Source organism: Mauremys reevesii, linkage group 2, assembly GCF_016161935.1.
Source record: "Mauremys reevesii isolate NIE-2019 linkage group 2, ASM1616193v1, whole genome shotgun sequence".
NCBI lineage: Eukaryota > Metazoa > Chordata > Testudines > Geoemydidae > Mauremys > Mauremys reevesii.
Window position 1 is genome coordinate 138,729,608 of NC_052624.1, and position 25,956 is coordinate 138,755,563.

The window sequence follows — 25,956 nt, forward strand, 5'->3', positions numbered from 1 at the left end:
TTGATTCAGACAAGCAGTTCATTTTACATAAGTCCCCATTGTTTGGTCCCCTTCCTCATCTGGCCCTCCATATTTCTTTTAAAAAGTTTCTTTTAAAGTTTGAATGTAAAAAGAAACTATTTGTAAAATATTTGAAAATTCTGCAACAGCCAACAAAACTCAAGGCAATGGTGATGTTGCTGATGCTGCCTTGGCTCCCTATACATCTAATACCACGGGAGTATTTTCTAACAAAACAACAACAGCTGTTGCTAAATAGAATTATACCAATAATAGTTGCCAATCACAGACAATGAGTGACACGAGGGCCCATTTCCCCTTAGTATTCCATAAAACGATAGGCAAAACATGCTCCCTGGACATGTAGAAAACAAAGTTGCACATGCCATGCAACTACCTGTTTCCATCGAATTATGAACTCAACAATTAGCTCTTCAGTTGCAAAGAAGTACAGAGAATATGAAAGCATCTCAGCTAGAGGGAGGAAAATAGGAGTGCCATTTCCTTTACTGAGCCCTGGTCCACACTACAAAGTTAGGCTGACCTAACTACATTGCTCAAGACTGCGAAAAATTTCACACTCTATGAAATGTAGGTAAGGCAACCTAAGCTCTGGTGTAGACACCACAAGGTTAACAGAAGAATTCTTCCGTTGTCCTAGCTACCACCTCTCAGAGAGGTGCACTTACTTCAGTAATGAAAGAACCCCTCTCATCACTGTAGTAAGTAACTACACTACAGAGGTCCTATAGCATTTCTACTAGTGTAGACAAACCCTGAGTTTCTGCATCATTGTACATACTGAATGGAAGAAAATGAGAAAAAGGAGAAGACACAACTAGAGACAGTGCTGTGTCTAACTCACATGTCAAGACATCTTTCTGCCTAGTCTCTTACTCTTCATATTAGTAAATATTGTACACTGCACTTAGTCGGGATACAGCTAAGCAGGAAGCCCGCTTAATTGAGATGTCCCCCAGGAAACCAAAATATCCCTAACAATATATAATGGTAATGACTGCTGTTTATCAGGGATACTTTCAAGTAACTGAGTAGAGCTTACACAAGGAGATGAAGAATTTTTGTGAATTTACACTTATGCTCTTCTAAACTAACAGAGCCAAAAGAAACAATCTCTGATATACTGACATTAACGCTAACTCACAGACCAACTCTTTCCAGATAGTGATGCTACTAGTTATTTATATATTCTATTTGCATATAATAAACAATCTGGCTTCAAAATTTTGTTTTCAAGGTAAGCTTGTAATAGTGGAATTGAATGGCTCATGTGAATGCTAATGAGATACAGAATCTATCACCTCTCTGTCATCTCTTTCAATTCACTTCAGGTCAGCACTGAGCAAATCTTAACATGTAAAAGCTACATAGTCATCAAAGGGGCAGGAGTCGGTGGTTTCAGACCAGTTTTTACAGGACAAATGATAACGTCATGAAAATCAATTACAGCTGATATCAACTAGCCATACTTATTGTACAAAGGATTGAATGGTCATGGAGATAACTGTTATCTCACTTCTATTGGTGGCCACTTCATTTCAAGAACATTTCTAATGCTGTGTGGAGGAATCTTGACTTTCTCCTGTCTGTTTCTGCAATATCTGTAAATCATAGAATCTTAGAAATGTAGAGCTAGAAGGGACCTCAAATGGCCATCTATTCCATCCCCTGTGCTGAGGCAGGACCAAGTATACCTAGACCACTCCTGACACATTTTTGTCTAACCTGTTTTTAAGAACATCCAGTGATGGGAATTTCACAACTTCCCTCGATAACCTATTTCAGTACTCAACTATCCCTTATTGTTAGCATTTTTTTCCTAATATCTAACCTAAATCTCCCTTGCTACAGATTAAGCCCATTACTTCTTTCCTGCATTCAGTGCATAAAGAGAACATTTGAGCACCACCCTCTAGACCTTTTATCATTTTTGTTGCTCTCCACTGGACTTTCTCCAATTTGTCCCCATCTTTCATAAAGTGTGGCACTCAAAACTGGACATAAGACTTCAGCTGAGGCCTCACCAGTGCCAAGCAGAATGGATAGTTACCTCCCGGGTCTTACATACACCCCAGATTGATAGTAGCCTTTTTCTCAATTGCATCACATTGTTGACTCATATTCAATCTGTGATCCACTATAACTCCCATATCCTTTTCTACAGTACTGCCTAGCCAGTTATTCCATATTTTGTATCTGTGCATTTGATTTTTCCTTCCTAAGTGTAGTGCTTTGCATTTGTATTTACTGAATTTCATCTTGTTGATTTCAGACCAATTATCCAATTTTGTCTTTCAATTCTAAATAGACAAGTTTTGTTTCTAGTGTTGTAAACTTCACCCCTTTCACAAGCACTCAACATTTATTTCAATAATAACACTAAACAATACAAAATAAACCACTTACATTTCTGCATATGTCAGAACCACCAAATTATGGAGAAGCTCACTGCATGTTGGCCAACAAAAATCTGCAGATGTTTAGTCAACAGTTGAATGTATATTTTCATCAAGTGACACATTTGATGTAACAATCAGGATTTTGAACATGAAGAACTTTCTAAACAGAAAGTCTCTTCTAATGCCTGTGTTCAGAAATGGCATAGCTTTAAGGGATATGATGAATGTCCTATAAGACAGTAGACCAGCACAGAGTAACTCTAGCATAAACTCAGCAATACACTGGGTATGGATTGAAATTGAAAATTCTGAAATGTAGTAAGATAATAACATTTCTATTGATGTGTGTGTTCATTCCATTGAAACTAAACTGGTGAAACATGATGAAGCAGTATTAAGGAAAAGAAAAAATTCCACATGCTATTTTGCCTCCCTTTTTTACAGGATAGAATCTGCTTTGAGACTTGGAAAAGTTCTTTCACTCCAGAGGAGTCCTTAGGGTTCCCATTGCTATTATTATTCCAGGCACTACTACCTTCTTTAATCTTAGGAAAACTTTCATAAAACATTGGGGAAAAAATCCATTGGAGACACCCTCAAAATATTGCTGCCATGTGTGAAACTCTACAGGATCTATGCTTAAAAAAAAAAAGTTTAAGAAAATTTGTCACGTTTCCCAACCTATACTTATGGACACTGCTAACTTGTAATAGCACTTTGCACTAATATAGTACCAAAACTGGCCTTTGAAAGTGCTAAACACACTGTTAAGATATCTAAATTGTTAATGAATCCACTTTGTGGGACAATCACATTTAGCACAAGGGCATGGAGTCTATTATTGTCTAAGCACACTCATTCCATTAGCTTTGGGTGAACCTAGTTTCAGGCCAAGGCAGAAAAAAGAAGGAGACAGAGCAGTCTTCTGTGAGGAAAGGAAAACTGAGGGGATGGAAGATATACAAAACCCACCTTCCTGGGGGGTCCCCAAAATCTTAACACTTGGCTCATTTGCAGTTTCATATGAAGAGCTCAAATGAACAACTGAAGCACCAAGAGTTTATAGGATTTTCTTGACAGCACACCATGAATCAGTTGCAGAACTGGAAACAGAAGTCAAGAAACTAAGAGTAATTCCTATTTCCTACTTTTACCAGAAGAAAACATTCCAGTTCTGCCAGACAACAGCATTCTCCTAGTTAGAAAAAAAGTAATTGAAATACTGCTGTTTATTGAGATTAAAAAATGCTTTCCATAAGTGAGGAAGCATTTTTGAACACTTTTTGTTTTTGTTTCTTGTGCTATTTAGCTTACTTTAGGATTAGTGAGAATTGCAAACAATGTTAGTATGTTTTTGTAGATGCATAGGCAACAAAAAGTACCCTTATACTGATTAGTGACAAACAAAGAAACAAACATATGTTTGCTATTTTCCCTAAGCATAAACAGAGCATGGAGGTTTTCTGAATGGTACATTGTTTTATTTTAATTAAAATTAAATGTTTAGTTACATTTCTTCTGTTCTGTCAAATAATTCAATAGATGAAATGATTAATGGGGAAAATGGGAGCATTTTATTTAGTGCCCATATCATAAACACATTGTAGAATATTGACCATCTTTTCACTGGAGGTAGGAAAACTAAATTAATGTGAAAAAGGTTAGCTAGAGTACTGTGCTTATGTCTTATGTCTACTTAGAGGAAAGGCAAATTTTTCGCATTCTCCCATTGTTATTGGAAGTTATTCTTATAGTTTTATCCTCCCTACCCTATGTTGATTTAGGTCAGACTTATCGGGGTAATTACAAAGTCTGGTTGTACTCTGAAGATTGATTATAACAATGGCATATTCATAGATTTTATGGCCAGAAGGTACCATTAGATCACTGAGTCTGATATCCTATATAACACAAGCCATATCATTTCATCCATATTCCCTCCTATTGAGCCAACAACTTGTGTTTGACTAAAACATATGTTCCTGAAAGACCTTCAGTCTTCATCTGATGATTTCAAGAGATGCAGAATCCACTGCCCCATCCACAAATTCTGTACACTCAACCTGAAATCTGCAAGTCAAACTAGTCCTTTCCTTCTCATGTATCACCTATAATTAAGGTTCTGCAGGCCAAGCTATGCCTTCAGTTACACCGATGCAACCCTTGCCTTAACTGGAGTTGTACAAGTGTAAATGACTGGCATTGTACCTGGCTTTTAGTGAAAAATTCTGGTCATGATTGGCAGTGGAGAGTATGCCTCAAGCTATTCACTGTGTAGCTAGAAACAATAGCCTAATTTTATATTTACCACTAAAAGAACAAGATATGACTGAATACACATGAAAAGCATGTCTACTCTGTAAGTAGGTGCCATTTTTACATAATTTCCTTTCAAAATAGCAGTAATTGCTGAGCTAAGAGATCTATAGCTTCTAAAACAGTTTAGTTCTTCATTAGTATGGAATATTAAACAGTTAATCTCTAAACATATCTAAAACTGGAAACTTTTAACTGAGAGTTTGGCAAAGTTGAAAGCTAATTAAATATTTTCCCGCTAGTTCTTTGTAATATAAGGCTATGGGATTGTCTATATATCCATCCTTTATTTTTTCTTTCTTCTAAATGCCTCATTAGAAGTAAAAGTTCATTGCTGCAAATGGAAGTTGAGACTACGGCATGCATGTTTTTCATGCAGTTGACGTTTTAGCAATGACAAAGATAATTTTAACATTTAGAGAATCTAGGTTGTATTTTATGGTCAGAAGATTAAAGTCAATTGTGTTTGGGGTGCTAGAGGAGGCTCTGGGATGGGGTAGGGGGTTTGGGGTGTGGAGCCTGGGAGAGAGTTAGGGTGCAGGCTCTGTCTGGACAGCGTTTACCTCAGGCGGCTTCTGATCGGTGGTGCAGCAGGGACCTGCCTGCCCTGGCTCCGCGCTGCTCTCAGAAGTGGCTGGCATGTCTGGCCCCTAGGCGGAGGCAAGGCCAGGTGGCTCTGCATGGTGCGTGCTGCCCACCCCCACAGGTGCTGCCCACCCCCACAGGTGCTGCCCCCTAGTTCCCATTGGATGCGATTCCTGGCCAATGGGAGCTGTGGAGCCAGTACTGGGGGTAGGGAGAGCATGTGGAGATTCCCTGATCACCCCTGCACCTAGGGGCCAGACATGCTGGCCGCTTTGGGGGAGCTGAACAGAGCGAGGGAGGCAGGAAGCCTGCCTTGGCCTTGCTGCACCGCCGACCGGACTTTTAATGGCACGGTTAGCAGTAGTGACCAGAGACACCAGAGTCCCTTTTCAACCAGGAGTTCCAGTCAAAAACCAGACTCCTGGCAACCCTAGTTGGAGCCTAAGTATGTCAGTTAAAAATGTCAGGCCTAATATTGCTTCATTTATGACACTTCATACAATAATACACTATTATATACACTGTATTTTATATTAACCACATTCATTGAACAGTTACAATAAACTATATAATATTATTGCAAGGCCATTCGTCATGGTGTAGTTTAGGGTTTAGTGAGATGTCCTTCAACCAAGTTCTGTAAAGGGATCCTGACCCCCGCTCCCACCCACCCACATTCATTTAGAGGTTACCAGCTTGCTCACAGGGTTGCAATTTATTTTAATAACTTCTTTTTACAGAAAAATCTCCAGGGTTTTGGTTGTACCTCAGGAAATGTAGCTGCTCCTACTTTATCCTCAGTAAAAAAAAAAAAGGAGCTGGGAAAATGGGGTGAGAAGGGTGATCATTTATATACTATATTAGGTCCAAGTTCTGAACTGTGAGTGGGTAGTTACCTACCAGATATTAAAAATGGTACAGTTGTTGTTGAAATTTCCTTATCACTACATTAGAAATTGTACCCCTACTTACAGATTTTCATTTGCTGTAGCGTAGCAAAGTATTATACTATACTGTGTGTCCTTGACAAAACAATATTCAGGCCTTGCTGCTGATACCACTTTTATAAGTTATTTACACCTGAATATAGTAGCCCAAAATACACGAAAGGGAAAAAATAAAAAAGGAAGTCTACTGCTCCAGAGCACTTTAAATTCTGTATTATAAAACTGATGACTCAAATATGTCTACTGAGACAAAAGCCTTGTTAATTAACTTATTGAAGTGTACAGAACTTCTTAACACCTGAAAACATCAATAAATAAGTAACAAACATGCCATTGATTATTTTAAGAGATCGAAAGGCCTCTGACAAATACCTCAGTACTTATATACATTCAGTGGTTGTCTTTTGATTCTCAAGGAGCCCCAGACCACATCTTCAATGCAGTTCCTGGCTTCACTCAACATTGAACCAAGGGTTCTCATTATTCCTTGCATGTATGTGTTTCAAACACTTTTCTGACTTTTCAACTAGTGAAGCAGACAACTGCATCACAAAGCACATGTATTCTGTTTGTTCTTTACAGTCAAACAGGCCTCAATCCAAAAAACTCTTAACACATGCATATCTTTATGCACATGTTAAAAGGTTCCACCGAGGGAATGTCTAGACATTCCATTGATTTCAATTTTTATTGAGCTACTAGTAATAAGAAATGTCTTATTTTCATTACAGAGAAGCTTTAAGACAATTTAATTTTTAACCACAGTACAGGTGTGTTCTCCAGATCCCATAAACACCTGTGTATGAGCTTATCTTTATTACAGCCTTGTCCACACTTCCAACAGCGTGTAGAGTACGTGTAGCTACATGCCACGCTGTGTCCACCCTGTAGTGTGTAGCTACTGGATCTGGTAGGGGGAAGGCTCCAGCAGTGCGGATGCAGTGGAATACTTTATTGGTAAAAATGGCAGCATAGACTGTGGAGGCTCTGCTTTGATGTGGTGAGGACCATGTAGGGTATAATTACCCTAGGATTGTGCATGTCTCTACCAGCATAAGCCGTACCTCACCGTCTACCCTCCTATTTTAACCTGTGCTAGCTGGGCATGCAGCATCTGTACTCTACATACCACCACAAGTGTAAACATACCTTGCCATGAGTAGCAGCATTGATTGCAATGCACTACTCAGAAGAGCAAAGTTAACCCCATGAATAAATATTTTCAGGATTGGGCCTTGTTTCATTATTTAAAGCTTTATTAGTGACTAGAGTTGTGCAAATAATTGATTTTTTGGTTTGATGGTGGTTCCAAAAAATTGAAAAAAAGTTGCATTTTGATTTTGTTTGTTTTTACAAAAATACAAATGAAGACCATTTGGCAGCAAATGGTAGATTCATCTGGGAACTTAGGTGCCATTCATAAAACTGAAGAGAAGTAGCTCCCTCTCGTCTACCTTTAATCCAATAGCCCAGTGGTTAGCAATGTCACCTGAGATATCTCTGAACCAGATTTGAATGACCAGAAATTTGTTTTGAATTTGGCTAATTGTTTGGTCAAATAAAAAAAATTATCAGAAATATCAATATATCATATGTCCAAAACACAAAATTCCATTTTTTTTGCGGGGGGGAGGCTAGATTCACAAAGGGAAGTTAGGTTCCATTCATATAACAGAGATAGTGATGGTGCTGCCATCCCCCTTAAGCCCAGTGGTTAGTGCATGCACCTGAGATGTGGGTGAGCCAGGCCTGTAACCCTGCTCTGGAGCAGTAACTTGAACCCGGGTCTCCCCCTCACCCCATTGGTGAGCATCCTCCAGGGTATCGGCTATTCTGGCTAGTCTCTTAGTCTCTCCTGTTGAAGCTGTTCCTCTTTGTTTAAATCAGTGTTTCTCAAACTGGGGTCACTGCTTGTGTAGGGAAAGCCCCTGGCAGGCCGGGCCAGTGTGTTTACCTGCCCCATCTGCAGGTCTGGCCGATCGTGGCTCCCACTGACCGTGGTTTGCTGCTCCAGGCCAATGGGAGCTGCTGGAAGCGGCGTGGGCCAAGGGACTTACTGGCCGCTGCTTCCAGAAGCTCCCATTGGCCCGAAGCAGTGATCCGTGGCCAGTGGGAGCCGTGATCGGCCAGACCTGTGGATAGGGCAGGTAAACAAACTGGCCCAGCCTGCCAGGGGCTTTCCCTAAACAAGCAGTGACCCCAGTTAGAGAAACCCTGGTTTAAATACTCATAGGAGAAGGGATTGGAATCATCTCTGTTTTGTGATTGGTGCCTAAGTACCCTTGTGACTTTAGACCTCCACCATGAAATACTTAATTTTGGATATATCAAAATTAGTGTTTCAACATTTCTGTTTTTTTTTCTTACCAGAACAATTAGACAAAATTGACGTGAAGTCACTAAATAGTTTGGTCAACTCAAATGTGCATTCTTTTAGTGAAAAAAAGTTTTGGCCAAAAAATTTGGTGCAGCTCTACTAGTGACCCACATGTCATAATGTAACCTTTGGGTGGGCTACAGTTCACTTCATTTCCCATCTCCAATGCCTTAACAAAAACAAACAAACAAACAAACAAACAAAAAACTACCATAGAAAGTAGCTGGAGACCCAGAGTTCAGTCTCTAAGGATTTTCAGCAAGGATTGCACAGGGTCAGCCTCCCAACATTCAAGTCCCAAAGGTAACTAAAGAAATGAATTTAATTAAATAACTGTATAAAATCTTATGATTAAGAAACAATCTAATTTTTACAGCATGACATGGCTATTTTATAATCCACAGCCATTACCTTCACAGTTATACATAAACATAAATAAAGAAAACAAATTAAAATCTGAACAGTTCAGTTCCCACAGAAATACAGTGAGAAGAAACTGAAAGTTCCCAAAAGCTTAGGTGTTGTTCACCTAAGTCTCAGTCTTTGATCACCAAATCTATACAGTCTGCTGAGTCTAAAACAACATCTTCCCTCCACTGGCTTGTAGGAAACTTCAGTTGGAATCCATGCAGACTCTTCCTCTGCTGAAATCACTGCTAGCCAGTCAGCTAACTGATTAACCAATCACTCAGTTAAGTGTATAGATTAAAAAAAAAAACAATTTACAAGAAAATACAAAATTGAGAATAGCAAAATAGAAACGACTCTTTCCCCATGTAGTGAGGCAATGTGGGTCCCCGCCACCCCGGAGGGGGAAGAGCCCGTCTGGAAGCTGGAGTGGGTGGAGGTAGGGAGCTCGGAGCCCACCCCTCAGAGGGTCAGGCGGTGACCTGGAAGTATAAAGGGTCGCCCTCAGAGCTCAGTAAGGCCCCAGCCGCTAGAGAGACCAGATGTCTCCAGCCTAGCCCGCGACTGGGAAAACCCCACTGCCCAAGGCGGCCGCCAGGATTGGCCAGACCTGCCCTGCGCTTGCTACCCGGAGGAGCTGCCGGGCCTGCCCTGCGCTCGCTACCTGGAGAAGCTGCTGGGCCTGCCGCTCGCCCACTGCCCCGAGGAACCCATGGTCCTGGAGTCCCCAGAGGACAACATCTGGACCCAGGTATGACCCGAGGGGGAGTTTGGAAGTAGCCCGGGGGCAACTGACCCCAGTCTGGCTGTAACACTGCCAGAGCCCATGTCAGTGTGTTGCGGCCAGGACCCCCACTGACTCAGCAGTGGGTCTCCTGCCGCTGCTAGGGCCCCGGGCTGGGACGCAGTGGAGTGGGAGGGCCTGCGTCTCCCCTGCCACCCAATTCACGGGTGGCTGTCTCCCCCTCTCCCAGGCCTGAGGAGACTTGGGCCTATGGTTATAGCTAAGCCCTGCCTGAGGGCCTGAGCTCCTGGCCCTGTATTTGCCCCGCCCTGACCCAGGGCATGGGCTCCCTACTGTTTGTACTATTGTTGCTCAGCCCTACCTGAGCTCCTGACTCATTGTTGCCCGCCCTGACCCAGGCCCTGGGCTCATAGTGTTTGTTTTAGTTACTGCAAGGGCTGCTGAGGGAGACCCCGTGGACAGACTAATTCCCCCCGAACGACAACTGTGTATAGTGAGCTGGTGTGGCTCCCCACCGACCCGGAGGGGGTCGAGCCCCGGGTAACCCTTGTATACCCTATTACTACATTTAAAGAAAAGTTGGTGAATCAGACTAGCTGAGACAATTTAACTAGAACAGTTTGGCTAAAATCAAAACATTAAAAGCATACAATTAAAATGGAAGTTATTTTTCCCTCCCAGTTTCTCCTTGCTATAATTAGCATTGCCCATGCTTCCCCTTTAGAGAGTTAACAACATCACTAACCTGCTGCAAAATGCTTCAGAGTTAGGGACAACAGACTGTTTTCTGCTCCTGGGCTTAGCTTCTCCCAACTCACAATGTACTGTATCAGTATGGTTTCAGAGTAGCAGCCGTGTTAGTCTGTATCCGCAAAAAAAAAAAAAAGGAGTACTTGTGGCACCTTAAAGACTAACAAATTTATTTTAGCATGAGCTTTCGTGAGCTGCAGCTCACTTCTTCGGATGCAGTATGCTTCATTGTTATACCTAAGTCATTTAGGTTGTTCTTTAAAATTTTCTGTTAAATGGAATCAGGATTTTGATGTCAAATTCTGCTCTTGTTTACACATTTCAATGTCAGCAGAATATGGTCCATCTATCTGGATTGCTCAAAAGACGACTGGAATTCAGCTTCCAAACAGATTAAGTTAACACTAAACATGGGGAGGAGGGATAGCTCAGTGGTTTGAGGATTGGTCTGCTAAACCCAGGACTGTGAGCTCAATCCTTGAGGGGGCGATTTGGGGCAAAAATCTGTCTGGGGATTGGTTCTGCTTTGAGCAGGGGGTTGGACTAGATGACCTCCTGAGGTCCCTTCCAACCCTGATATTCTATGAGTAAACATAATATTACTCTGTTCAATTTTCATCACAAAATTTACAAATACAAATATTGTGTTCCTACAATGGATTTCTAGTTTCTCTGTGTGGAAATTTTTCTAGTATCCTGCATGTTCCAACAATAATGCGTCAATGCCACTGTACTCCACTCTCACACATCTGATTGCCAAATCAGGGACCAAAAAATCTGGGGACCCATATGGTGCTGTAAGGAAGATATTCAGGTTTACCATCACAAATTACTTTATTACGAGAATTTATAGTAGCATCTCCATATCTCTTTCTGAAAACTTTTACACGGTGCAAAACAGCTCCTCCCTAAAGTCCAAACTACTGGTTACTATCCTTCTCCTGAACTCTCCTCTGGCTATCCCTCTTGGTTTCTTTTATTACATGCATCCAGACCCAATATTTTTAGAATCTTATTATTGCCTTATTTCAAGTCTCTGATATTGTGAGATTGTCTGTGAGATATAAAAGACAATCTGCAGGGGAAAATGCAGCAGTAGCAGATCTCTGCTCCTCTCCGGATCTATGCTGTTTCCATCGGCTCCAGTTTCATTCTTAAGGTCAATGGAGAGATCCCTTGATAATTTTTCAAGCGAGTAAAATACAAATGAATCACACTCAATTCCCTGGCCTTTCATATAGTAGCTTCTGTTTTTTCATGGAAACAGTGAAGCCTTATTATAAAGTCTGTTAGTCTGCTACCAGCACTTTCAGGAAGGTAGAGGTTCTCTGTGTGCTGTAGCCATTAGAATTTCATCTACATTTTGCAGATCTGTGATTTTTAAATAGTTGCTGAGTAAAGCTAGTCTCTAAGTTCTCATGTACACTATATATATATAGTTCCCCCTTTGCTTGTTTCAATATCATTTTAATGTACTGCATTTTTCATTACTTTCATTCATCTCTGAAGATCAGCACCTGTTTGCATTTTCTACTACTCCATTCTCAACTCAAACTCAAATTGGTGGCTCTTTTACTATGGCCAGTATTTTCGTACTAATATTTGCTCTAACTCAGTGTTTCTCAAACTGGTTCCGCCGCTTGTGTAGGGAAAGCCCCTGGCGGGCCGGGCCAGTTTGTTTACTGCCCTGTCCGCAGGTCCGGCTGATTGCAGCTCCCACTGGCCGCAGTTCGCTGCTCCAGACCAATGGAAGCCGCTGGAAGCGGCGCGGGCCAAGGGACGTACTGGCTACTGCTTCCAGCAGCTCCCATTGGCCTGCAGTGGCGAACCGCGGCCAGAAGGAGCCGCAATCAGCCTGACCTGCAGATGGGGCAGGTAAACAAACTGGCCCAGCCCTCCAGGGGCTTTCCCTACATAAGTGGCAGACCCAATTTGAGAAACATTGCTCTAACTGCCTTCAATTCTGATAGTAATTCCTTAAAATCTGATTTCATTGCAGGTTAGCTCTTGTCCATTTTAATCTTTCTGATCAGAGTTTGGGCACCATATTTTCTTGATGTGTGATGACGATGAAGAGGGCTCTCTGCTGTGTCTGCTCTAGTGGGTGTCAGTGGGAACAAATGTCAAAGTGGGCCTGTAGTGAGGCGCCCTAGGTCCCAGCTGTGCCTGAGAGGGCCGAGCTTCAGGCTCCGCCAAAGTGGGCGGAGCCACCGCCACCAGTTCCCGCCTCCCGGCAGTCAAAGGGCAGGACAGGAAGTATAAAAGCGCTGTCCCGGCGCTCACTTGGAGGCCAGGCGCCGAAGAGAGCAGACGCTGGTGGCTGAGCTCCCCCGGGCCCGGTATCCAGAGGAGCTGCCTGAGCTCCCCCGGGCCCAGTATCCAGAGGAGCTGCCTGCGCTTCCCCCTGCCTGGTATCCTGAGGAACCCATGGTCTGGGACCCACCGGAGGACGCCAGCGAGACACAAGTACCCCGAGAGGGGGAGATTGGAAGTGGCCCGGGGGTAACCGACACCAGTCTGGCTCCAGGGGACCCCGAACCAATGTCAGTGTGTTGCGGCCTGGATCCCCACTGACCCAGCAGCAGACTGCCTGCCACTGTTAGGGCCCCGGGCTGGAATGCAGTGGAATGGGAGGGCCTGTGTCCCCCCTGCCACCCTTCTGCGGGGGGCAGACTCCCCCTCTTGCTGGCCTAAGGAGGTTTTTCCTATTGACTATTTGTTTGCTCAACCCCTGCTGAAGGGTCTGGACCCTGACCTACTTGCTGTCTGTTGTGAGGCGCCCTGGGTCCCAGCTGCGCCTGAGAGGGCCGAGCCCCGACACCGGACGGCCACATGGCCTTTCTGTGAAGCAGCCTTCTAGGTTTCATTTTCAGAAGGAGGAGGTAGGCTAAGAGGCCACTAAGAGTAGATTTTATTGCTTTCCCTCTCAGAGCAATTGCCTGAAGCGGCCATCACTTACAAGTGATGCCACTTCCCCAAATATCATCTGTTCATTCAAAGTATTAAAAAGTTTGTAGATGGAAGGAATGCAGCACATGATCAGAGATGTAACAAGACTTTAACCAAGCATTTCATACAGTGCTTCACAATGTTTTGTTTTTTTAAATAATTCAAATTGTCTTGAGTATGATGCAGTCTCCTTTGGTTACAGGCAAACCCCTACAAGCATAGGCGGCAGGTTTGTATAAAAATGGTGGTGAAATGAAGCTAAAAGTGCCACAAGATTACAAGGGTCAATTAAAAGTGGAAAGTCAGAAGCAGCACTTGCCTACTTCAATATACAGTATTATATTTTGTTGCATCTGTTGTGATGAAGTGGGAATGTTCTTAATATTTTCTCTGAATACTGTGTGGGTGCCTCAGTTTCCCCTGCAAGATGCCAACTGAAGGTGTTGGGGACAAAGAGATCAGGTGGCCTCCTTGTCCAGAAGAGACACAGAGGCCAGAGGAGGGAGTGTCAGTTTGGAGCTGGCTGGGGAAATTGGGAGAGACCCAGAACTTGGTTCTGGGCTCCCCACCCCCCAAGATGGACCTGACAGAGGGGTTCTGTTTTCTGTACCAACAAGCTTTGTTTAAACTGTGTTCCCGTCATCTAATAAACTTTCTGTTTTACTGTCTGGCTGAGAGTCACATCTGACTGCGAAGTTGGGGTGCAGCGATCTCTGGTTGCCCCAGGACCAGCCTGGGCAGACTCGCTGTGGAAAGTGCATGATGTGGAAGGGCATGCTGAATGCTCCGAGGTCAGACCCAGGAAAGTGTAAGCTTCTTGCCCTGGAGACAGTATGCTCCGAGAGAGAGGCCCCAGAGTCCTGACTGGCTTTGTATGGAGATGTTCCAAAGCATCACAGCATCCCCTTCCACACCACTGACACTTCCTCCTCCGGCCTTTGTCTGTTTTCCAGGCAGGAGGCCACCTGATCTCTCTGTTCTCCAACATCTTCAGTTGGCACCTTGCAGAAACTGATTTGGGAGAAATGAAGTAAAAGCTGCCCAAACCGAGCTTGAGCACTCCTGAATTTTGAGGTGTTCAAATCTGGAAGGCAGGTGCTGGGGGTGGGAGAGGGCTGTGGGCTCCATGGGGGAGCATGGCAGCAACTGTCTGGAGCTGCATGGAGCCAGATACGCTGGTCTGAGTGGCACAGTAAGCGGTTTGGGGTTGGAGAAGAGGTAGGGAGTTCGGGCAGTCAAGGGACAAGGAGCAGGGGAGTTGGATGGGGCAGAGGTTCGGCAGTCAGGGGACAGGCAGCAATTGGATAGGCATGGGAGTCTAAGAGGTTTATCAGGGGACAGGTAGGGGTGTGGTCCTGGGGAAGTTGGGTGGGGTCTCAGGAGGGGCAGTTGGGGACAAGGAGAAGGGAGGCTTAGATAGGGGCTGAGGTCCCAAGGGGCAGTTAGGGGCAGGGGTCTCGGGAGGGAACAAGGACCAGTGGGGCTTAGATAGGGGTGGAGGTTCTGGGGGCAGTTGGGGCAGAGTTCTGGGAGGCAATCAGCGGACAGAGGCTGGGATTCAAAGGGCTCTGGGCTGCTGACAGCTCTGGGCTGCCTGCAAAGCCCAGAGCCTTTTAAATCCCAGCCGCGGCTCTGGGCTGTCTGCTGCGTTAAATCCCAGCGAATCAGAGGGCTCTGGGATGCCTGCGGAATCACAGGGCTCTGGGCTTAAATCTCAGCCGTGGCTGGGATTTCCAGAGCCTCTTAAATCCCAGCCGCAGCAGGAGAAACCTAGCTCCAAATATTGCTCATGCCTACAAGTGCTCTATTCAATCTGTGCTTGAGTAGGGCTCCTGGACTCTTCACTGACACTAAGCTTTCCCATAGCCACATCCCTGTGTAACACTTTTTTACCCTCTCTAGTTGGCTAGGAGACTGTCCCATCTGGGTATACAATGTTCTGACCCAGGTTATACATGCCTCAATCACATTTCTGGCTGGACTACAGCAATGCATGAAGCCATCAGCCCTTATGAAATACCGTCTAGCACAGAATGCTGTTGCATGTCTCCTCAGCAACACAGGCTATTGCAAGAGCATCAGACTTGTCCTCTGATCTCTGCATTGTCTTCCCATAAAATATTAACGTAAATTCAAAGGCATTCAATAGCCTGGGCACAGGATATTTTAAAAGTTGCCTAAAGCAGTGAGATAAAGAATGTGGCCAACAACTCAACTCAACAAGCACAATGGAATTTCTATTATACAGATAAAGTTTGTGCATCAGAGCTTTCTTGGAGGCCAGTCTGATACTGTGGAACAAACTCCCACAAGAAATAAGGACCATCGCAAACCTCACCACCTTCAGTTCCAAATACAAGATACAAGTCTTCAATCCTGTCTTCTCTAATAAATATAGATCACAGTGTACATATTATTAAAATAAATAAATATACCTGCACTTCCCACACAATGAAATAAAGCAGGGCTTATCAAACTTCATTGCATCATGACCCCCTTCTAACAACAAAAATTGCTACATGACCCCAGGATGGGGGACTGAAGCCTGAAGCGGCCTGAGTCCCACTGCCCCAGGCAGGGAGGGACAAAGCCCAAACTCCACTGCCCTGGGTGTTGATTAAAGAGAAGGAAGGAGAGATTCATAAGGTAAGAACTACACATGGCTAAGCAGAGAAATATATGGGCATTATGTTAAATGTTGACTCGGGTTGTGTTGTCTTGTATATGGTGTTGGGTATATGATAGGAGAGTGAGATCATCTGCGAAGTTCAGGTCTTCAAGGGATGAGAAGGATGTCCATCTGATGCCTCTTGGCATGTCTTCTGTTGTAGGCTGCATTACCCAGTCAATGGCAATGTCGAAGAGGATTGCAGACATGACACACCGCTGACATACTCCTGTTTTGACTTTAAAACTAAGCTCACTGTGATCAACACTGCATGTAAAGTTGGAAAAGAAGCTTTTAATTATTAAACAATCCGACTCAACACATTCAGCCAGCAAATTGGACTGAAAATCAACTTTAATAAGACAGATATCATAACCCTTAATATTGCCTCACCATCATCAATATGGAGAGAGGATTATGTTCTCACCAATGTAGAAACATTCACATACTTGGGCAGCACCATCAGCCAGGAGGGTGGAACAAGCCAGGACATCCAGAACAGAATCAACAGAACCAGGAACACCGTCAGGAGCTTAAATAGTCTGGAAATCCTCAAAATACAACACAAAAACCAAACACAGGATTTATCAGAGCTGCATACTTCCAACACTACTTTATAGTGCAGAATGCTGGGGAATGAGAAAGTATGACATGTTCAAACTGTCTTCATTCATTACAACCTGCCTCAGAAAAATTCTCCAATACCTTTGGCCCAAACGAGCTCAAACCAAGACCTATTCACACAGTGCAGCCAAGAAGATATGAGTACTAGAATTACTAGGAGGCATTGGAGATGGATTGCCCATTTGCTTTGGATGGAAACTGATTCTATCACCAGAATATCAATAAGATGGACACCTGAAGGCAAGCGAAAACGAGGTCGCCTGAAAACAACATTGCGAAGAGCTGTGGAAACTGAGTTGAAAAACTTGGGGCACAGCTGGGGAACCATTGAAAGACTTTCTAGAAACAGACAAAACTGGAGGAGCTTTGTCGCTGTCCTAAACACCAGAGGTGTAATGGGTACTAAGTAACTTCCTAAATGTTAAATGTCAATACAAATATTTGAGAAATGTAAACATTAAGGATAGGGTGGATATGTTTAGGATTGTTGGGCTATAATTAAAAGTAATAAGACAAAATGGAGCAAATACAGTTTTTTACTATTATTTATTATTTGTACTTTGGTAATACCTAAATGTCCCTTTCAGTGCTGGGGTCCCATTGTGCTAGGTCAGTGATGGACAACCTGTGACCCATGGGCTGCACGCAGCCCATTAGGGTAATCCGCTGGCGGGCCACCAAACATTTTGTTTACGTTTGCACGGCCGCCTGCAGCTCCCAGTTGGCACGGTTCGCTGTTCCCAGACAATGGGAGCTGCGGGAAGCAGCGGCCAGCATGTCCCTGTGGCCCGCGCCACTTCCCGCAGCTCCCATTGGCTGGGAACAGTGAACTGCGGCCACCAGGAGCTGCGGGTGGCCATGCAAATGTAAACAAACTATCTGGCGCCTGCCAGCTGATTACCCTGACAGACTGTTTGCGGCCCTCAGGCCGCAGGTTGCCCACCACCGTGCTAGGCCCTTTATACACACACACACACAACAAAGAGATTCCTGTACCAAAGAGTTTACAGTATAAGTAAATAACTTAGATGTCAGCAGAATAACGATAAACCCAACAGAAATTTCTATCAGGTTGTGGCTTATCTAACCCCCCAACTGAAGACTGGAAACTCTGACTGAGGCTACAATTCAATAGCGTACTTAAGCACAATGGAATCCATTCCATTTCAGCAATACATTTGGCATGCATGCTTAACTTTAAGCATGTGCTTAAATCCCATTGAAGTAAATGGGATTTAAGCGTGTACTTAAGTACTTTGTTGAATTAGGGCCTCATTCATTTAATATTAGACTATATCTATGTGTTCTCAACAATATGTCAGTATAGAGGAACAATTTTGAAGTAGCAGAGAGAGAGAATGAATACACCTCTGCTTCTACTGTTCGAAATGTGGCCTAATAGGATCCATGGTCCCTTGGTCCATGAAGTATAGCCTCTGTGTATCATTATAATCTTCTACTTTATTAGAGAACTGGATGTTATTACTAATGATCTGCTTATTTCATAGGCATCAGTTATCAACCACCCCTCTCCCCTAAGGCAACTCCCACAAAAGCAAGGGATCACCCTTCCCCTGCCTGGTCTCGCTCACATCTACTTACGATACACCTCTTCCTCTACCCTCAGTCCTATTCAGTCTGTTTCATCTCCCTCTTCCTTATCCTCTGACTCACTTTCCATCACCAGCAGCACTTACCCACTGATCTCCCTTGATATAACACCACTTCTTTCTCTCTCTCTTTCCTCATCTCTTCAGCATGCACCCTTCTGCCTACAACAACAATCAGCTATAAACATAGCTCAGAATGTATATACTAATGTGTGAAAAAGAGCAGTGTGGCCTACTGGATAGAGCACTGGACTGAGACTTGGGTTCAGTTACCAAATGTGCCCCTGGCCTGCGTGACCCTGGGCAAGTCACTTCACCTCCCTGTGGTTCTGCTTCCCACCTGTAAAATGGGGAGAATAATACTGACCTACTTTATGAAGCACTATTGTTGGAAAAAAACCTATATAGATATTATTGTTAAGTGCTCTAATTGAAGCATACTTAGCCATGTCAAATTAAGCCATGACAGAGTCAGGAACAGAACTCAGGAGTCCTATTGACTCCTAATAACTTGTTATAACTGTAGACACTAATAAAATCGGTAGGTAATTCTTTAACCTAAAATGGAATCCAGACTATGGAAGTGTAATTTCTTTCAGATTTTTGAGTGTATGTTCAAATATCTTATTAATTTTAAATATTAAACACAATTATATTGCTACTATAATATGATAGAACAAGAATGGTACACTATTTAGAGACATAATTATATATGAGTGAAGGTTAAAAAAGACTGCATACATACACAATCTCAAAGTAAAACAGTCAAAGCTGTCAAATTTCACCTTGTTTAGCATCAAAGCATAGAAATAATAAATGTCATGTGGTTTTAAAGCAAAGCCAAAACAGATGTGAAATATAAATCCCTAGACAAGAATATTTGTTAATTTAGGGCTCAATTGTGAGTTGCCCTATGCACCTGCACAACAGAGTAAGAGAGAGGAGTTTGTTCTTTCTTATTTTCCCAGGAAATCTTCAGTCCTTATGAAGAGGCGGCGATCAATCTCTTCAGGGCTGCAAGAGCCCTAACTATCTGCTACTACCGTGAGGTACAAACTTGAATTGGCAGAGATAAACTGACCACACCTCTGCTTCTACTGTTCCAAACTGAGGCCTACCAGGGTGTGCATATAGATAGTGCCACCCCTCATCCCCCCCCCCATCAAACTGTGCAGCTAAACCAGCAAGGAGGAAAAAGTGATCTGCTTTAAGTATATGGCTGGCACAGATTACTTCCTCCATGGAGCAATGAGGGAATCAAGAATGGACTGTGACTGTCTGAGTCACAGTGTGGGTCCTAGTCTGCCCCTGGAGAAGCACCGCAAAAGTCAAAATTCGGCCGTTAGAATTAAAATAGCTAGACTAGGGGTGGGCAAACTTTTTGGGCCAAGGGCCACATCTGAGTGGGGAAATCGTATGGAGGGCCGGGGCAGGGGATGTGGTGTGCAGGATGGGGGGCAGGGTGTGTGAGGGGGTGTGGTGTGCAGGAAGGGTCACATGGCAAGGGATTGGGGCAGAGGAGGGGTGTGGGGTGTAAGAGGGGGCTCAGGGAAGGGGTTGGGGTGCAGAAGGGGTGGGGAGTGCAGGAGGCGGCTCAGGACAGGGGTATAGGAGGGGTACAGACTGAAAGAGGGGGCTCAGGGCAGGGGATTAGGGTGCAGGAGGGAGCTCAGGACAGGGAGTTGGGTGCAGGAAGGGTACGGGGTGTATGAGGGGACTCAGGGCAGGACGTTGGAGTGCAGGAGAGGTGTGGGATATACGAGGGGGCTCAGGGAAGGGGGTTGGGGTGTAGAGGGGTGTGGCTGGGGGCTCAGAGCAGGGAGTTGGGGTGCAGGAGGAGTGCACAGTGCAGGCAGGGGGCTTAGGGCAGGGAGTGGAGGGGCAGGGTACAGGAGTGGTTTGGGCTCCGGGGTGGCTGTGGTGCGCACCGGCACCAGGGCAGGCTCCCTGCACGCCTGCCCTGTCCCCGGCCCCGCACCACTCCAGGAAGCGCTGCAACCCCTGGAGAAGGGGGGGCAAAAAGCTGCGTGTGCGCTGCCCTTGCCGCGCCTCCAGATACCTCCCCCGAAGCTCCTGTAGTTCCCCATTCTTGGCCAATGGGAGCTGTGGGGGATGGTGCATGGAAGCAAGGGGTTAGGGGCCACAGGGAAGTGGTGCTGGTCGCTGCTGAGAGCGGCATGGGGCCTGTGGGGGCACGGGGGTCAATCCCATGGGCCAGATCCAAAGCCCTGAGGGGCCGGATCTGGCCCACGGGCCATAGTTTGCCCACCCCTGAGCTAGACTGACGAGTCCACCAATACAAACTATAGAAAGAGAAGAAATAAGCAGCTGTAACTCCTCTCTCTTACTTACCCTTTGGTTGACTGAAGTCACTGATGGAGCCAGTGGCAGATTTAGAGTTAGTGGGCCCCTGTGTGCAGGTTCATTTTTGGGCCCCCCCACTCAGGACTCAGCCAAGAAAAAGAACATTCTCTCTTATCTCTTCCCCCCCCCCGTGCCTGTTTTTCTTTCTTTTTTCCTTCCTCCTCCTCCTATATTATAAGTAATAGGAAGTAAATGCCAATAAAGTGAGGCATTGATTGGGGTAGGGGTGCACGAGGGGGTGCAGGGGTGGGGCTCTAGGAGGGAGTTTGGGTGTGGGGTGTGGGCTCTAGGCTGGGCAGGGGGTTGGGGTGTGGGAGGGGTCGGGGGAAGCGCTTACCTTGGGTGGCACAGCTCCCAAAGCGACCGACACACCCCTCTGGCAGCAGCTCCTAGGCATGGGGGGCCAGGGGGTCTCTGCATGCTGCTGCCCACAGGCGCTGCCCTTGCAGCTCCCATTGGCTGCAGTTCCTGGCCAATGGGAGCTGCAGAGTCGGCGGTCGAGGCGGGGGCAATCTGCGGGGAGACACACAGCCAGGCGGCGCAGAGGGAGGGAAGTAACGCAGGCAGAGAGCTGCCTTAGGCCTGCTGGCACATCTCTGCATGCCCCTCCAGCTTCCATCCAGGACACATCACACGATCCATTGTCTACAGCCAAGCCCTAAGATACAACCGAATTTGCTCCAATCCCTCAGACAGAGACAAACACCTACAAGACCTTTATCAAGCATTCTTAAAACTACAATACCCATCTGTGGAGGTGAGGAAACAGATTGACAGAGCGAGACAGGTACCCAGAAATCACCTACTACAGGACAGGCCCAACAGGGAAAATAACAGAACACCACTGGCCATCATGTACAGCCCCCAGCTAAAACCTCTCCAGAGCATTATCAATGATCTACAACCTATCCTGGAAAATGATCCCTCAGTCTCACAAACCTTGGGAGGCAGGCCAGTCCTCGCTTACAGACAGCCCCCCAACCTGAAGCAAATACTCACCAGCAACTACACACCACACCACAGAAACACCAACCCAAGAACCAATCCCTATAGCAAACCTCGTTGTGTACTCTGTCCCCATATCTAGTCTGGTGACACAATCAAAGGACCCAACGACATCAACCACACCATCAAGGGCTCATTTACCTGCATTTCTACTAATGTGATATATGCCATCATGTGCCAGCCATGCCCCTCTGCCATGTACATTGGCCAAACTACACAGTCCCTATGTAAAAGAATAAATGGACACAAATCGGTCATCAGGAATGGTAACATACAAAAGCCTGTAGGTGAACACTTCAATCTCCCTGGATATTCTATAACAGATTTTAAAGTCACTATTCTTGAACAAAAAAACTTCAGAAACAGACTTTAAAGAGAAACAGCAGAACTAAAATTCATTTGCAAATTTAACACCATTAATTTGGGCTTGAATGGGGACTGGGAGTGGCTGGCTCATTACAGAAACAGTTTTGCCTTTCCTGGAATTGACACCTCCTCATATATTATTGGGAGTGGACTACATCCACCCTGATTGAATTGGCCCTGTCATCACTGGTTCTCCACTTGTGAAGTAACTCCCTTCTCTTCATGTGTCATTATATAATGGCTGCATCTGTAACTTTCACTCCATGCATCTGAAGAAGTGAGGTTTTTTTACTCATTAAAGTTTATACCCAAATAAATCTGTTAGTCTTTAAGGTGCCACCAGACTCCTTGTTGTTTTTATAAGGTGGATATGGCTTTTCGCAAATTGGATTGTATACAGTTCTGTATATGGTTCGATACTGGTACATGTAAGGAAGGCTTATTGCAGGATTGTAAATTGTGAGAGTGATATAGTTAAGAAAACTTTTGTGATTGGGTGCTTTTCTATTAATGGTGATAATTTCTATGTAGAAATCTCAATATGTTTGTTTGTATGTCTGGAATAAAGGTTTAACATTGGCTCTTCCATTGCCATATCGTACTAATAGGAGCCAAGGCAGGGTGGCAGGAGTCAGGAAGGGTTTAGAGTCTAAGGCCTGGTCTACATTAGCCTGTTATTTTGGAATTAGCTGAGTTATTTTTAAAAAAAAAAAATTGTCTGCATGACCAAACTTTTTTTTTTTTCCAATTTAAAGGGCTCTTTAATTCAATTTCAGTACTCCACCTTGGCAGGTGGAGTAGCGCTTAAATCGAGATCGCAATCCCGGGTTAAAGGTATTGTGGATGCAATTCAACGTTATTGGCCTCTGGGAGCTATCCCAGGATGCTCCCTTGTGACTGCTCTGGTCAACACTCTCAACTCCAATTCACTAGCCAGGTGGGTAGGAAAAGCCCTGGGAACTTTTGAATTTCATTTCCTGTTTGGTCACCAGTAGCACAGGTGACCATCAGCACAGTCCACCATCACAGGAGATCATGCAGTCCCGGATTCGCAGATGAGCTCCAGTATGGTCCGAACAGGAGGTACTAGATCTGATCGCATGCTGGGGAGATGAGTCTGTTATGGCAGAACTACATTCCAAAAAAAGGAACGCAAATACCTACACTAAAGTTTCCAGGGCCATGACGGAAAGAGGCTACTCTAGGGACACAGAACAGTGTCATACAAAAATCAAGGAGCTCAGGCAAGCATACCAAAAAGCCAGGGAGGTAAACGGGCACTCTGGGTCACAGCCCCATACATTCTGTTTCTACCGTGAGCGCCATGCAATTATGGGGGGTGATGCCACCACTACCCCACCCAGGGCCGGCTCTACAGTTTTTGCAGCCCCAAGCAGTGTGCCAAATTGCCGGCGCGGGGGGGGGCAGTCCGTGTGCCCTTAGGGCGGCAGACGTGTTTCTGCGGCTGCGGCAATTTGGCGGCAGCTTCTATGTTTAGCTGAAGCCGCCGTGGACAGCTAAACATAGAAGCTGCCGCTGAATTGCTGCCACGGAAACGCGCCTGCTGCCCTAACAGCACACGGACTGCCCCAGCTGTCCGCAGCGGCAATTCGGCGCGCTGCTTAGGGGCAAAACAACAGGGACTGCCGCCCCTTGCAGAATGTTGCCCCAAGCACTAGCTTGGAATGCTGGTGCCTGGAGCTGGCCCTGACCCCACCACTGTCCATGGACACCTGCAAGGGGGGAGTTGCATGAAGTGAGGAAGAAGAGACATTAGAGGACGAAGGAGGAAGAGGAGGAGGTCAGTGCACAGGCAGCAAGTGGGGAAATCCATTTCCCACTGTAGCCAGGAACTAATCTTAACGCTGGATCCAATAGTCTCCCCTCATTCCCAAAGCGGGCTCCTGTTCCATGACCCTGGAGAAGGTACTTCTGGTGAGTGAGAGCCTTATCAGAGCCACACGGTGGGTGGCGGGGGGAGGGGAGGAACCCAGCCACGCTGGTTTGTTTGCGCTTAGAGTAAATGGCTCATCCCTGCTCTGAGTCTGACCTGAGCCATGCGGGGGGGAACCCCGCTGCGCTGGGCTGTTCGCGTTTAGAGTAAATGGCTCATCCCTGCTCTGAGTCTGATTGGAGCCACGCAGTGGAGGGGAGAGGGGGTGGTTGTTGTGTGCAGTGATCATCCCAGAGAGCCCGCAGTCCCTCCTTTTATACGGCAAACCCACCAGGCATTGCTTGCTGTGGGAAAGGGATCCCAGCAGTTTGAAAGCATTGAAATGAATGTAGAAGAAGCAGAAACCCGTGTGCCCCTAGGCTGCCTGCAAGATGAATTCTGTTGCCCGGCCGTGTGTGATGGCTTATTCACACCAAAGTGTCCCCTTTGTTCTCTGAAATGTATTTTTTAAAATACTACCCTCCCTTTTTCTCCTCCCGCAGGTGCAAATGTTTCAACTCAGCCCCTATCTACTCTGTCCCAGAGGCTGGTCCAGATTAGAAGGCGGAAAAAATGAACTCGAGAGGACATGTTTGCCGAGCTCATGCAGTCCTCCCGCACTGATAGGGGCCAGCTGAATGTGTGGAGGCAAACAATTGCGGAGTCCCTTAAAGCATTACAGGAACACGAAGAGAGGAGGGAGGTGCGCAATGAGAGCAGGCAGGACGTTATGGTCATGCTCATGGGGGAGCAAACTGACATGCTCTGCTGTATGGTGGCTTTAATGCGGGAAAGGCAGAAAGACCACAGACTGCCGCTGCAGCCCCTGTATAACTGCCCTCCCTCCTCCCCAAGTTCCATAGCCTCCTCACCCAGATGCCCAAGAGCACGAGGGGGGAGGCTATGGGGACCCACACACTCAACCCCAGAGGATCGCCCAAGCAGCAGAAAGCTGGCATATATGAACTTTTGATTTGGTTTCCGGACTTGTCCTTCCCTCCTCCTCCACCCCCTAACCCAATGCCCCCTGTCCCCACCACCCCCCGGTCTACCTTTGGATTTCGCTCAATGTGTTGTACAACAAATAATAAAGAACAGTTTGTAAACAATTTTGACTATATTTCCTTTCATATATATATATAGGGGGCAGGTAACTTCAAGAGAAACAAACACAAATGTCACACCGTACCCTGGCCAGTCATCAAACTGGCTTTCAAAGCTTCTCTGATGCACAGCGCACCCTGCTGTGCTCTTCTAATCACCCTGTTGTCTGGTTGTGCAAAATTGGCCGGCAGGTGAGTTGCCTCAACCTCCCACCCTGCCATAAATGTCTCCCCATTACTCTCACAGAGATTGTGGAGCACACTACAAGCAGCAATTACAATTGGAATATTGGTTGTGCTGAGATCTAACCGAGTCAATAAACTGCGCCAGTGCACTTTCAAACATCCAAAAGCACATTCTACCACCATTCTGCACTTGCTCAGCCTATAGTTGAACTGCTCCTTACTACTGTCCAGGGTGCCTGTGTATGGCTTCATGATCCATGGCATTAAGGGGGTAGGCTGGGTCCCAGAGGATAACTATGGGCATTTCAACATCCCCAACAGTAATTATCTGGTCTGGGAAGTAAGTCCCTTCCTGCAGCTGTTCAAACAGACCAGAGTTCCTGAAGATGCGAGCGTCATGTACCTTTCCCGGCCATCCCAAGTTGATGTCGGTGAAACTTCCCTTATGATCCACCAGTGCTTGCAGCACCATGGAAAAGTACCCCTTGCGGTTTATGTACTGGCTACCACAGTGTGCCGGGGCCAAGATAGGGATATGCGTTCAATCTATCGCCCCATGGCAGTTAGGGAACCCCAGCGCATTAAAGCCATCCACAATGG

At 45.5% G+C, this 25,956-nt stretch overlaps 1 protein-coding gene across 6 annotated transcripts in view; it reads right to left on the reverse strand.

The window, feature by feature from the left end:
* The window catches only part of CDH18 (cadherin 18), a 623,460-nt gene that overhangs the window by 437,863 nt on the left and 159,641 nt on the right, over nt 1-25,956 (reverse strand). For 3 of the 6 annotated variants that reach the window (XM_039526199.1, XM_039526198.1, XM_039526197.1), the window contains exon 4: nt 10,544-10,660. The exons of the other annotated variants lie outside the window; for them this stretch is intronic. The gene's annotated coding sequence lies outside the window, so the exon portion shown is untranslated. The remainder of the gene's footprint in view (nt 1-10,543; nt 10,661-25,956) is intronic. 6 annotated transcript variants of the gene reach the window in all.